General features: G+C 40.7%; 1 protein-coding gene across 2 annotated transcripts in view; it reads right to left on the reverse strand.

The window, feature by feature from the left end:
* The window catches only part of PTPN11 (protein tyrosine phosphatase non-receptor type 11), a 72,531-nt gene that overhangs the window by 59,440 nt on the left and 523 nt on the right, over positions 1-12,568 (reverse strand). The gene's annotated exons all lie outside the window — the stretch shown is intronic.

The raw sequence follows: 12,568 nt of genomic DNA on the forward strand, positions 1-12,568 counted from the left end.
CAATTTAAAGTCACTAGTCAGAAGACTTTACCATTTTTCTACAAAGTTCATTATTTTTGTTTGATATAACTAATACCATATGTATTCTTCACAATTCAGATATAATTTTAAATGTACCACATACTTAAAAGCCATGATTCCTTTTGATAACTTTTCCAGATTAATTTTTTATAATAGTGTCAGAAAACTGTGTTTGTCTGATTACTTTACTTACAAAAAATAACTGAAGAAGTCACTGGGAGGTATTCATCTCTAACCATGGATATTTAGAAAATGTTTCTGACATACTATTTTGCCATCCAAAACAACATCTGCAGTATTTCATTTAACTAAACAAGTCAAAGTGTTCTGGATTTTTTAAATAAAACAATTTCTTGAAAAAAATTATTAAATATAAATGTGTTTCCCTTCAAATGAAAATTAAACACACCCATGCAGCTGGATCACCATGAGAGAAACTCAAAATGCGGCTAATACTTTCTTCACCTTGTTACTTGTTATTCACAAACTGGAAAAAGAAGAGATGCTTTCCTGCTTTTTCAACTGTCAAATGATTCATCAATTTCAAATGAATTAGTTCAAACAAGGAGGAAAATATTCTCATCAGATTTGCAGAAAGAAAGTTTTTGCTGTTAAACTTCAAAGGTCTCTAACAACTCCAGGTTATTAGGTTACCTCTAAGAGTTTGCTGACATGATTTTCTTTAAAACTTTATCAATGCTGTTAGATGAGGCTAATACGATGGCCAATTTTGCTGAACTTTTTTCCCTCCCTCTTTCTTACAATTGGGGGGGGAGGGAATCTCTGAGGAAGGTGAGTCATTAATATTTTTTAATAAAAATTCGTGGGAGTAATAAACAAAAGTCATCAATAGAATTGAAAAACAATTCAATGTATTTAACTGGCTCCCTATTTGCCTTAAAATGTATATACTTTAGGGGCGGCCAGGTAGCACAGCGAGTAAGAGCACCGGCTCCAGTGTTGAGAACACCTGGAGATCGAATCCCGGCCTCAGACACTTAGCACCCACCCAGAAACACCTGGCCGTGTAACCTTGAGCAAGTTACTTAACCCCAATTGCTCAGGGGCGGCCAGGTGGCTCAGCGAGTAAGAGCACCGGCTCCAGTGTCGGGATGACCTGGATCAAAATCCGGGCTCAGATACTCAGCACCACACCCAGAAATAATAACTGGCCGTGTAACCTTGAGCAAGTTACTTAACCCCAATTGCTTTAAAAAAAAAAACTGTATATACTTTGGAAAGTGAAGGGATCACTGCTGGATAGCTATAATACAGTCAACTTTTAGGATTATAGGGTTATAGATTTTAAAACAGGAAAGACCTCACAGGTCATCGTGTCCAACCACCTAACTTATAGATGAGTTCCAAAGAGGCTCAATGACTTGCCCAAGATCACACAAGGAGTAAATTGGAGAGCTGAAATTCAAACCCAGGTCCTCTGCCTCTCAATCCAGAGCTGCTTCCACTGTATTGCACAGTTCAGAACTGGTTCCAGGGCAGACATACTTTACAAAATGACATAATCACAAGATCTGAGAGCTGCAATGGGAAATCAGAGGCCATCTAATCCTACCAATAAACAATAGGATTTAAAATGCATTCGTTCTCGTGCTCTCTCTCTCTCTCTCTCTCTCTCTCTCTCTCTCACACACACACACACACACACACAAGATAGTCAGTGGCCTATTTATAAAGCTTTTAAGAAAAGACTGCATAAACTGTCAGTGGCAATCACATGATTTAGCCTTTCTGCTTTTTTAAGGACTGGACCCAGGTCTGTGGGTCAGGGGGCAGAAAGCAGGGGAAAGGAAAGGAATTGTTTGTTGCAAGAGAATTTCTGGTCAAAACAAAATGCATCTATTATTAAAGAAAAAAGAAGAAGAAAATAACATGCCTATATTTAAGTCAACAACCACATATTAAGTGCCTATGTGCCAGATGCTGTGATGGGCAACAAGGATGAGGAAGACCTAGAGGAAGGAGTCAAGATCCAAAAACATTCTGACAGGATAAAGCTGAGGATATTAACCATTTTTGTGCCATGTTGCCATTTGACAGTATGGGGAAGACTATGGACCAATTCTCATATTTTTAAATTAATAACATAAAATACATAGGATTACAAAGGAAACCAATTAAACTTAAAACTTAAATACAAAATGCATCTATATGTATAAATAGTATAGACAGATAAAAATTATATGTATAAATAGTATATGTATGTTTGTGTGTTTCCATACATATATGTTGTGTGTGTGTGTGTACAGTACAAGTTCAGGGACCCCAAGTTAAGAATCTCCAGGGCTAGAGCACTGGGCTGAATCTACTAAGATGAATTTCAATAAGGATAAATGTAAAATCTTGCACTTGGACACACACACACAAATCAACTTCACAAGGACAGGATGGACAGCAGTTGTTCTGAAAAAAATCTGGGCCTCTAGTGGACTGCCAGCTCACTGAGTCAGCAGCATCAGGTGGCAGCCAAATGACATCTTGGGCTGCTTTAAGAGGGGGAGGGCTCCCAGGGAGGGAAAGGGAAGCGCTAGGCCCACTGCACTCTGCCCTCAGCAAACCTCATCTGCAGAACTGTGTTCAGTCTCGGTGCTATGGTTTCAAAAGGACATTAGTAAGCTGGACAGTGCCCAGAGCAAGGCAACCAGGATGGCCAAAGATCTTGTGTCCCTATCATGAAGACTGGTTGAAAGAACTGGGCATGGACTCAAGAGAACATGATAGCTGTCTTCAAATATTTGAAGGGCTGTCTGTGGAGGATAGACTAGACTTGTTCCATTTGGGAACAAAGGACAAAACCAAGAACATTGGGCAGAAGCTAGAAAGGGGCCAATTCAGTTTGATGTCTGGAAAAGCTTCCTAACAATTACTAACAATGTTCCAAAGTAGAATGGCTGGTAGTAGTGGTAGGTCCCTCCCTTTGGAGGTCTTCAAGCAGAGGTTGGACTACTTACTACCTGACAAATATATTATTGCAAGGATTCCTTTTGTGAAGGGGTTGGATTGAATGGCCAATAAAGTTCCTTCCAACTCTCAAATTCAGTAATTCTATGACATGAGGATGACTCTAACGTTGCAAACACTGGTAGTTGGAAGAACAGTGGCACCTTCAACAGAAATAGGGAAATAAGAAAGAGTGGGCTTGGAGGAAAAGGTAATGGGAACTCTGGGAAACTTAGGAACTTTAACCAATGCAACAACCAACCAAAATTCCATAGTACATTCTGGTCCACGTTATGGACTCAAGGTACAGAATGCAACATAAATCTTTGGACATGGTTGACATGGTCAACATGGTAATATATTTCACTTGGTTTACAAATTTGCTATAGGTTTTTCACTTTCTTCCCCTCCCCCCCAATTTGGAGGAGGAGGAGAGCAGAAGGATCAAAGGGCTGGGGATAGAGTTGCCAAAAAAGAAAAAAAGATCACTGAAGTAGTTTAAAGATGCAGAAGACAAATGAAAGAATAGGAAAAAGTAGGACAACTCGGAAAGTTGCACATTGAATTTATTATAAACTTTTAAAAAAGCAACTGTTACTAGAGTGCTGCACAGGGGAGTGACAAGTTTCAAAGACAATCCTCTTCTTTAGATCTACTATGCATAGAGGAATGCTCATATTTGGCTTTTAGAACTTTAAATTTAAATTAGAATTTTAAAAATTAAAATTTGGCATAATTCTAAGAGTTCATGAATTCTGCTTTGGACACATTTAATTTCAGAAACCTATAGGACATCCAGTAGATACGTATCAGGAAACCGGTGACTCCAGTACAAACCAAAAACTGGGGCTGGGTATATAGTATATGGAAATCAGCTTCACAGAGAGATATAAAGAAAGGGAAGAAGAGGACCCAAGACAGAACCCAAGCACACAGTCACACAGAGAGGACAGAACAAAGATGATGACTCAGCAAAGGAGCCTGAAATAGACCAGTCAGAGAGGCGAGAGGAAATCCAGATGCTGTGGTAAGTGTCGTAAAAACCGAGGAAAGACAGTATCCAAGAAGAGGTTAAAGAGTATCAAAAGCTGCAGGGAGATTAAGGAGAGCGAGGACTGAAAAAAGACCAATGGAATTTACAGTTCAAAGACCACTGGTCCTCTGAGCCACAGATCTCACTCCTGGGCATATATGCCAAGGAAATCAAGGACAGAAGAAAGGCCCTATGTCCACCAATATAGTCAGAGCAGCACTTTTTGTGGTAGCAAAAAACTGGAGACAAAGTGAGTACCCATCAATGATGAAATGGATGAACAAATTATGATATATGAAAACAATAGAAAGAACTATAAGGAATTCAAGAGGGAAGACTTTTATGAACTAATACTGAGTGAAGTCAGCAAAACCAAGAGAATACTATGCATAATAATAATATCATATAAATGAAAAGAACACTATAGCAAAGCCCAACACCAGATAATGATAATGACGAATCTTGACCCTGGAAAAAGGAACGAGGAAGCAGCTCTCTCCTTGGCATAGAGAGCAAAATCAAGGAAATGGAATGTTGCGGACACCATCACTGTGTTGGCTGGCCTTGCTTAACTGCTTTTCTTCATTACGACAGAGGACTGGGGAAGGCGCCATATCCAAATATGACTCGAGATTTAGAAGCAAAACAAAACAAAAATCCACAAAACTGTGTGATTGTTTTTTCAAAGGGATCACTGGGACCTGGAGGAGCAATTGGGTAGCAGAGCTGAGAGCCCGATTGCAAAGGTCTAAGAAGCAAATGGGAGATGAGGAAGGAGAGGTGGATGTGGCAGGAAAAGACAGTCGGATGTAGGGGACAGAAGCATGACTAGGTTTTTAAATTGCCCCTCAATGAGGCGGCTGCTAAAGTTAATTGTATTTCAGGTTTGTTATCTGAAGCTATGGGAGGAAAGAGGAGAGCAGCATTAACCTAAAATGTTGACATACCAGGATGGCCTTATAAGCAGAAGCAATAATTGTGCTTCAAGGTGGAAGAGGAGACTGAAGAGTTTCTCCCCCCGTGCCACTCCTATAAAATTCAACAAAGGTGGACACTGTCTCCAAAAGAAAGTCATTAAAATGGACGGGTATTATCAGGAACCAAGAAAAAGGCAACTATCCTCTATGCATTCATCAAATTCGCTAGCTGACATCCTAGAAATGGGAGGGGGGTACACACAGGGTTTTGCTGCAGGTGGCAATTTTTTAATTAATTGGTCAGCTGTGCCTAGGCTGCCAGGTTCATAGAGCTAGAGCTGGCAGGGACCCCCAAGCTATCTGGCCCAACCTCATGTGACAAATGAAGAAACTGAGACCCAGAGAAGGTAACAAAACTTGCCCAAAGACACACATATTATTAAGCATCAGAGTTGGGGTTTGAGCCTAGTCATGACTCCAAAGCCAATGATGTTGGCATGTATCCCAGCCTCCCTAAATGCTTGTTGATCAATAAACTGAGAAGAAGGAGCAAGAGTCAAAAGGCAGCACAAAGGTCCTGACAAGGTGCATTTGAAGCCAGAGGGAGCTCGTGTGCTGTCCAATCCAATCTCTCATTTTACAGAGGAGGAAACTGAGACCCAGGAAGGTTAAATGATTTCTTCCAACTAGAGGCACAAGTAAAATTAAATCTGTTCTCTTTTCCTACTCCTAACTGCCAATGTCTGTCCATTCTCATGGCCTTCCCCCACGCCACTCTTTCCATATAAACTTCTGATACATTTTCTAGTATCACCTATTAATTACTAAATGCCAAAATGAACACGGTATTATTAAGCACTACTAATTGCAAAGAAACCCAAAAATACTCAAGGAAGAATAACAAAATCAGAAAGTGTTTATCACAAACCTATGCGCCCAGGACTACACATACATGTTTTTATCAACTTAAATATGATAAATTATTATTGCTCAGTCAAGTGGAGAATTTCAAATCTCATTTTAAAATGAGATCTTGAGAGGCTATGTGTGCCATATAATGGTTAAAATGCTGGTCCTGGAGTCCTAAAGACTTGGGTTCCAATTCTACCTGCCAATACTCTGTGACCACAGGAAAGTCACTTCCCCACCCAGCCTCACTTTCCTCCTCTATCAAATGAGTGGCTTGGCCTAGATGGTCTATGACATCCCTTTCAGTTCCAGTTCTATGATCCTATGACCCTGTATGAATCACAGGTTAACATCAACAAAGTGAAAAATACAGCAAAGCTGATTTTATTTGACATCTTTATTTATCTCTGGGATTGTGCCTCTATGAATGTCATTCCTCCACTCAAAATCTTAGTGGCTACCCACTGCCTAACAAATAAACTGTGCGTTCCAGACTCTAGAATTTAAGGTTCATGTAATCTGGCTCCAAACCATATGGGTGGCCTTTTCTCCTCTGCTGGATTCCCCCCCACCCCCACCCCAGGCTAGGCTCTAGGAGAAGTGGAATTCACCTAGTACCCATTCATAGCCTGCCCACTAGAAGAATATTCCTAGCATCCATCGGATTACCTTTCCTTAAACTAATTCCTTTCCTTCATAGCACAAATAGAAACCTTCCCTCCCCCTCCTTAAACATCGAATAACCCTTTGTCTGTTCTTCTCTACTGCTCTCTCATCTGCAGCCCATTTCAAACTAGAAGCCCCCTGAAGTCAGGACCAGCTTGCCTCTGCCTCCGTATCATCAATACGTAGCAAAGGGCAGGCGCTTCTGTCAAAGAAGCTATTGGTAAATGGCAGGGGGGCATTTTGGAGGCTGCCCAGCTGTACAGACGGTTCCACTGGAGAGCAGCATAATTCTCATTTAATTTCCTCCTTAGTCACTCAAGAAAACACTAATGCTTGTCTATGGAAGGCAGTAATCCATACGGTGGTTTCTAACAAAGGAATTTCTGATTGCTGGAAGAACAGCCTGTATCTTGAAATGCACGAATGTATCTTTCTCTATGGGGTAAGTGTAGCTCATGTGCAGCGGCAGGTAAATGGTGCCAGGACAGTAACAGCTCACTTTTCTACAGTGCTTCAAGGCTTACAAAATGCTTTTCTCCCAATCCCCCAAACAAGGCAGACAGCACACATATTCCAAGTTCCATTTGAGGAATTAGGGAACTGAAGTTCAGAAAGATGAGAGTTGTTCGGGGGAGGTGCAGTGAGTACAGCCCTGAGCCTTGAGTCAGGAAGATCTGAGTTCAAATCCTGAATCAGACACTTGTGGCCCTAGCCAAGTCATTTCACCACCATCTGCCTCAGCCTCCTCTTATGTAAAATGGGGAAAATAACAGCACCTGCCTCCCAAGGTTGTTGTGAGGATCAAATGAGATCTTATTTGTAAAAAATGCTTGGCACAGTGCCTGGAAATATAGTAGAGGCTTAATACTTATTTCCTTCCTTCCACACAGTTAGTTAAGGGTCTTTCCAGATTCCAAGTCTAGCAACCTTTCCATTACTCTATGAAACTTCAGACAATACAAGGTACAAATGAAAAGAAATAGAAAAGGTTTTTTATTGGCAAAGTAATATCAATCTTTATAAATTGTTATCTTCTGATAAAGTTTCGACACTGAGCATCTTTGTGCTTTGATGTTGTCCATGCACAGAGCACTGGATTTGGAGCCAGGAAGAAGTGGATTCAAATCCCACCTCAAACGCTTACTTGTTGTGTGACCCTGGGCAAATCACTTAATCACCTCCTCATCTATGAAATAAGGGCACTGGACTAGCAGAGTTATGGCGTCTCCTCTAGATCTGTGATTTCATCAGTGATAAGATGGAAAGACTTAAAAGAAATGATTCAGGCTGAAGAAAACAGTATCAAAATAATAGGCACCCTCAAGAATCAATTTTAAGAGATGAGAGGAATAAAAGCCAGGTGAAGAAACACAGAAGAAAAAGCGATCCGAAGGGGGCCCAGAAGCAAAGTAGCTTTGTTTTGTTAAGTTGATGTGCTCTTTTTCTTTTTTAAATCATAAATAATTTGGAGATCATGGTTTTCTGAACACTCGTTTTTCTGGAATGTTTATTTTGTTTACATAGTAACTAAGTTGAAGGTAATTTTTTTTTTAATATATGAGAAGTACATATACTATATTATGAGATCCTATTGGGAGAGGATAAGTAAGGCTTCTAAGAGCAGACTGCATCTGAGCGGGGCTTTAAGGGATGGACAAGAATGGGGGGGAAGTGGTGGAAGGAAACATTCCAGGCACAGTAACAGTATGACCAAAAAAAGAAATCAAGGAGGCATAAGGGAACAGGGCTTATAGAGGGGACAGCAGGAAGGTGGCCTCTTTAGCTAAAAAGGAATGCTTCTGCTCACCAACGTGCAGCTATCTGCAGTGAATACAAAAGGCATCAAGGATCAGACTAAAAAGGACCCTGAATGCTGAGCCAGAGTCTGTGCTTCCTTTAGGAAGAAACCACAGTTGTGAGCAGAGGAAAGACATGCCCATGGGGTGGCACAGAGATTCCTAGACTTGCGATCAGAAGGTCCTGCTTCACATCCCACCTCTAACACTGAATACTTCCCTCCCTCCTGGTTTCCCTATCTATAAAATATGAAAAATGGAGATCATAAAGCACCTACTTCACAGAGTTGTGGCAAGGATCAGATAATATATACAAAGTGTCCTAAGTTTTAATAGCTTTTAACTGCAGTTAAGACTTTTGGGACACCCTATATAAAGGCTATAGAATATGACCTCTATCATTATTATTATTATTGTTATGACCAAACCTGTACATAAGGAAGAAGTCCAGCAACGTGAAAAGGGGGGCAGAATGGGTTGCTAAATAAAGCAGTGGTTCCCAACCTGTGATATGAATTATCACAAGGGGGTGTGTGAAGCTTGTCTAGGGGGCACAGAGAATATTTAGAAAATAATTAGACTACTCTATTGAAATCAATCTATTTTTATTTTTTATGTCCATATATATGGTAAGCACTAGAATATATTTCCTTACATATTAAATTGGAGGTACAGAAAGGTTTAATAAAAGTCAAAGAATATAGAGGCCCAATAAAGGTCAGGAACCCCTATGAAACTATGTAATAATAATTACAATATACTTCCCTCTTCAGTAGAGAGGGGAGGAATGATGAGGGTAGAATGCTGAATATGCTATTAGGAAGGTCATTCACTATCAGTGGGGTTTGACTGTTTTTCTTTGTTACATGGAAAGGTTCATGGAGGAATATATCTGGAATGACTTATGACATAAAACTAAAGATATTAATAAAATATTTTAGAATTAACAAAGCACCCCAGCAGATGGGGAGACAGAGAAAAACCACGAGAGGAAGGAGACAGAAAGAGAGAGAGAAGAGAAGAGACAAAGAGAGAGAAGAGGGAAAGGGAAAGAGAAAGAATTCCAAGAGTCCAGGTTGATGGTTTAAAAAACAAAAGCCCTGCCCAGGGTGCAGAAGAGGGGAAGGGGGAGATAAGACACAAGAGTAGCATTTTTCTTTCTTTCATTTTAAAGAACCACGTTAGACAGCAAGGTCTGCCCTTTCCCAAAGCTAAAAGTTTTAGCACATTTTCTCCATCTGCTCTCTTGGCCCCAACAAAAGACACTGTTGCTAGAAAGGATTGTGTTTATGTATCAGCTTGAACCTTAGCAAGCAGTTTCCAGATCCTCTGTAACTTTATAGCAATCTGACCCATTGACAGAATCCTGCAGAAGAAAAGTATGTAATCCAAGCAAAGGGCTCTACATTTCTCCAGTTCTTGGGGAAAACCTGGCGTTAAATAGGAATATAATGTTAAGAACTTCAACAGGCAAGCTCAGTACCGAGTATTTCAGTATGGCCAGTTTATTTATTTCCTACTGTAGAGCTAAATATACAAGGCCACCAATAGCCTCAAACTAAATTAAACAACTAGAGATAAAAGAAAAGGCTAAACTTCATTTCCTGGGGGGAAGGAGGGGAATTAAAAAGAGAAAGGAGGTCTTACTGAGGAATTCCTCAGAGTACAGCAAACTACAGTCAAGGCGTCACACCTCCAGATTGCTAATCTCGGCTCTGTCATCCAACCAGAGCAAAAACCAGGACACTAAAGTCAGTCCCTCCAGTTCTCTGAGATGAGAAGGGAGTACCACACTGAACAGCTGAGGGGAGGAGAAAAAGGGCTGGAGCTGGAGCATGTGGACAGACTCCAGCTGGACTCCAGCTCAGACATTCACTAGCTGTGCACAGAAGCAAATCACTTCACCTCAGAACCTCTATTTCTTCAAGATGGGGATTAATATTATCTCCTGAAGTGACTGTGAGGATGTATGGTATGTAGATAATGCATATAGAAGGACTTTGCAGACTCGGCTCCAAAAAGGCATTGTGGCTGGCCCAAGATCACATGGCTAGTGTGGCAGAATATGAACCCAGCTCTTCCAGGCTCTCTGCCTCTGACTACTATCATGGTCACTGTTCTTATGCTGTTGTCAACTAGGTACAGTTTTCTTGTCAATAGCAAAAGTGAACTAGAGAAAAAGCAGGCCATTAGTGATTTAAAATTTAGTTAGAGGCATTTGGGTGGCTTCACGTGGCCAAGACTTTGCAGTTCCTAAATCATCAGGATGCACAACACAACTCTTACTAAGGAGACCCTTTCCAGTCTGCCCGGCTTTTCATGTCCTAGAAAGGCATCTCCTTCCTGGTTCAGAATAGCAGACATTGAACAAAGGCTTGATGACTACTGGATAGATTAAGTAACAAACAGACAAAGGCTCCGAGAGAGAACATTTCAGGTCACACAGTCACAAGGCATCTTGCTGAAATACAGTCACCTAGTACCCAGATCTAGCAGAGCTTGGCATCAGATCTGCCCAGGTCATTTGCTTCCTAAAGTTTTCAGGTTTGGTTATTTCCTACCCCAAAATAATCATAGGAACAAACAGAGACAAAAACACAGTCAGACTGAAAGACACAAAGACTGAGAGAAAGAGAGTGCTAGAGAAATATTCCTAATTTCTTAAGATTCTCATTCGGATCATAACCTGCCCCAAAGCTATTGTTTAAATGTAATAAAAGAGTGGTGATGTTTTTGGACTGAACAAAACTGGGCAATCAAAAAAAAAAAAAAAGATGGGTCTATAGCCAGTATTACCCATAAAGGATTAGTAATATTTGCTAGTAACGAGAGGTCAGACTGAGAGCAATGAAGTGATTATGACATTGAAACAAACAGTCCAAGTTTAATAATAATTGGAAAGTATTTCATTCTTCAGCCTACACCTTTTCATCTAAGGAGCCCAATGCACCCTGACATCAATTCTCACTAATGCTACTGATCCTGTCTGGAAGAGGAAAAAACTTGACAATTGCCAAGAATTGAACACATGAGAAACTCCAGGAAAGGACCTAAAACTGTAGTTTTTGTTTCAGTAGCTTACTTCAGTCTGCCTAACAGAACTACTGTAGCAGAGAGGTACTACCTCAGTGGCTAACTACAGACATCAAAAGAACTCTTCTCTCTCCTATTACATACACAAGCACCAAGAACCTCTCCCCCAAAGAGGGCTGTAATTTCTGAATAATTATTAGGCAATTTTCATGAAGCAATGAGTAAGGAATGTAGTGCACAACCATGACCCGCTTCAGTTTTTCATCTTCTGCTTACAAACAATCCCTGCCTTCCAGCTTGGAGGCCCTAGAAAAGTCATTACTTAGAGGAGAGTGAAATGAATGAAGAAGCATAGCTAGGGGCAGTCTTTACCCAGGGAAGAGGAAAGGGTCCCTCCCCCTTGGATGAAAAGTAGGAAAAGAAGGTAGAGTAGAAAGGATCACTGATTGGTCTTTCCATGAGGAGACCTGAGGTGAAGATCCAGTTCTGACACTTATTAGCAATAGGACCATGAGCAAGTTCCTTGTCTCAATGAGCCTCCGTTTCCTCCTTCATTAAATGGGTGTAATAAGGCTTGCATCTCACCAAGGTTATTATAAGAAAAGTGCAATGTGATTATTATTCTTCCAACACCAAAGACTAAACATACATAAGAAAGTGAAAGAAACAGCCAGGAAGGGGGAATGAGAGCTGGGACACTCCGAGGGAATCAAAAGATCTACTACACACCTAGCAAGAACAACAGATCCCTAAAGGAGGGTAAGAGGGGGAAGGAAGGAAAAGGGTAAAGGAAAAAGAAGAGAAGGGGGACAGATAACAAACTGTGCTAAACGCTGGAGATACAAAGAAAGACAAAAAGACAGTTTTTGCTCATGAGAAGGAAGGAGGAAAGCCAGGGACAAAGGAAGAAAGGAAGGAAAGCGAGAAGGGAAAGAAAGTGGGGAGAGAAGATAGGGAAGGAGACAAGGAGAAAAGAGGGGGGAAGGAGGAGAAAAAAAGGAAAGGAGGGAAAAGGGAAAAGAAGAGGGGAAGGGAATAAGCATTTATTAAGGTGTCTGACCTGGTGAAAAGCTCTTTACAAATATTTCCTCATTTGACCCTCACAATAAAGCCTGAAGGGGGGAATGAAAGTGAAGATATGAAGAGAGGGAAGAGTGAAGAGAAAAGAAAGAGGAGAGGGGAATAATGAAGAGGGGGAAGGGATAGAAAAGAGATAGAGAAAGAAATGAAAAGAA

The sequence above is a fragment of the Petaurus breviceps genome, unplaced genomic scaffold, assembly GCF_028583685.1.
Source record: "Petaurus breviceps papuanus isolate PSGF00001 unplaced genomic scaffold, PetGlider_PUasm1.0 99, whole genome shotgun sequence".
NCBI classification, from domain to species: Eukaryota; Metazoa; Chordata; class Mammalia; order Diprotodontia; family Petauridae; genus Petaurus; species Petaurus breviceps.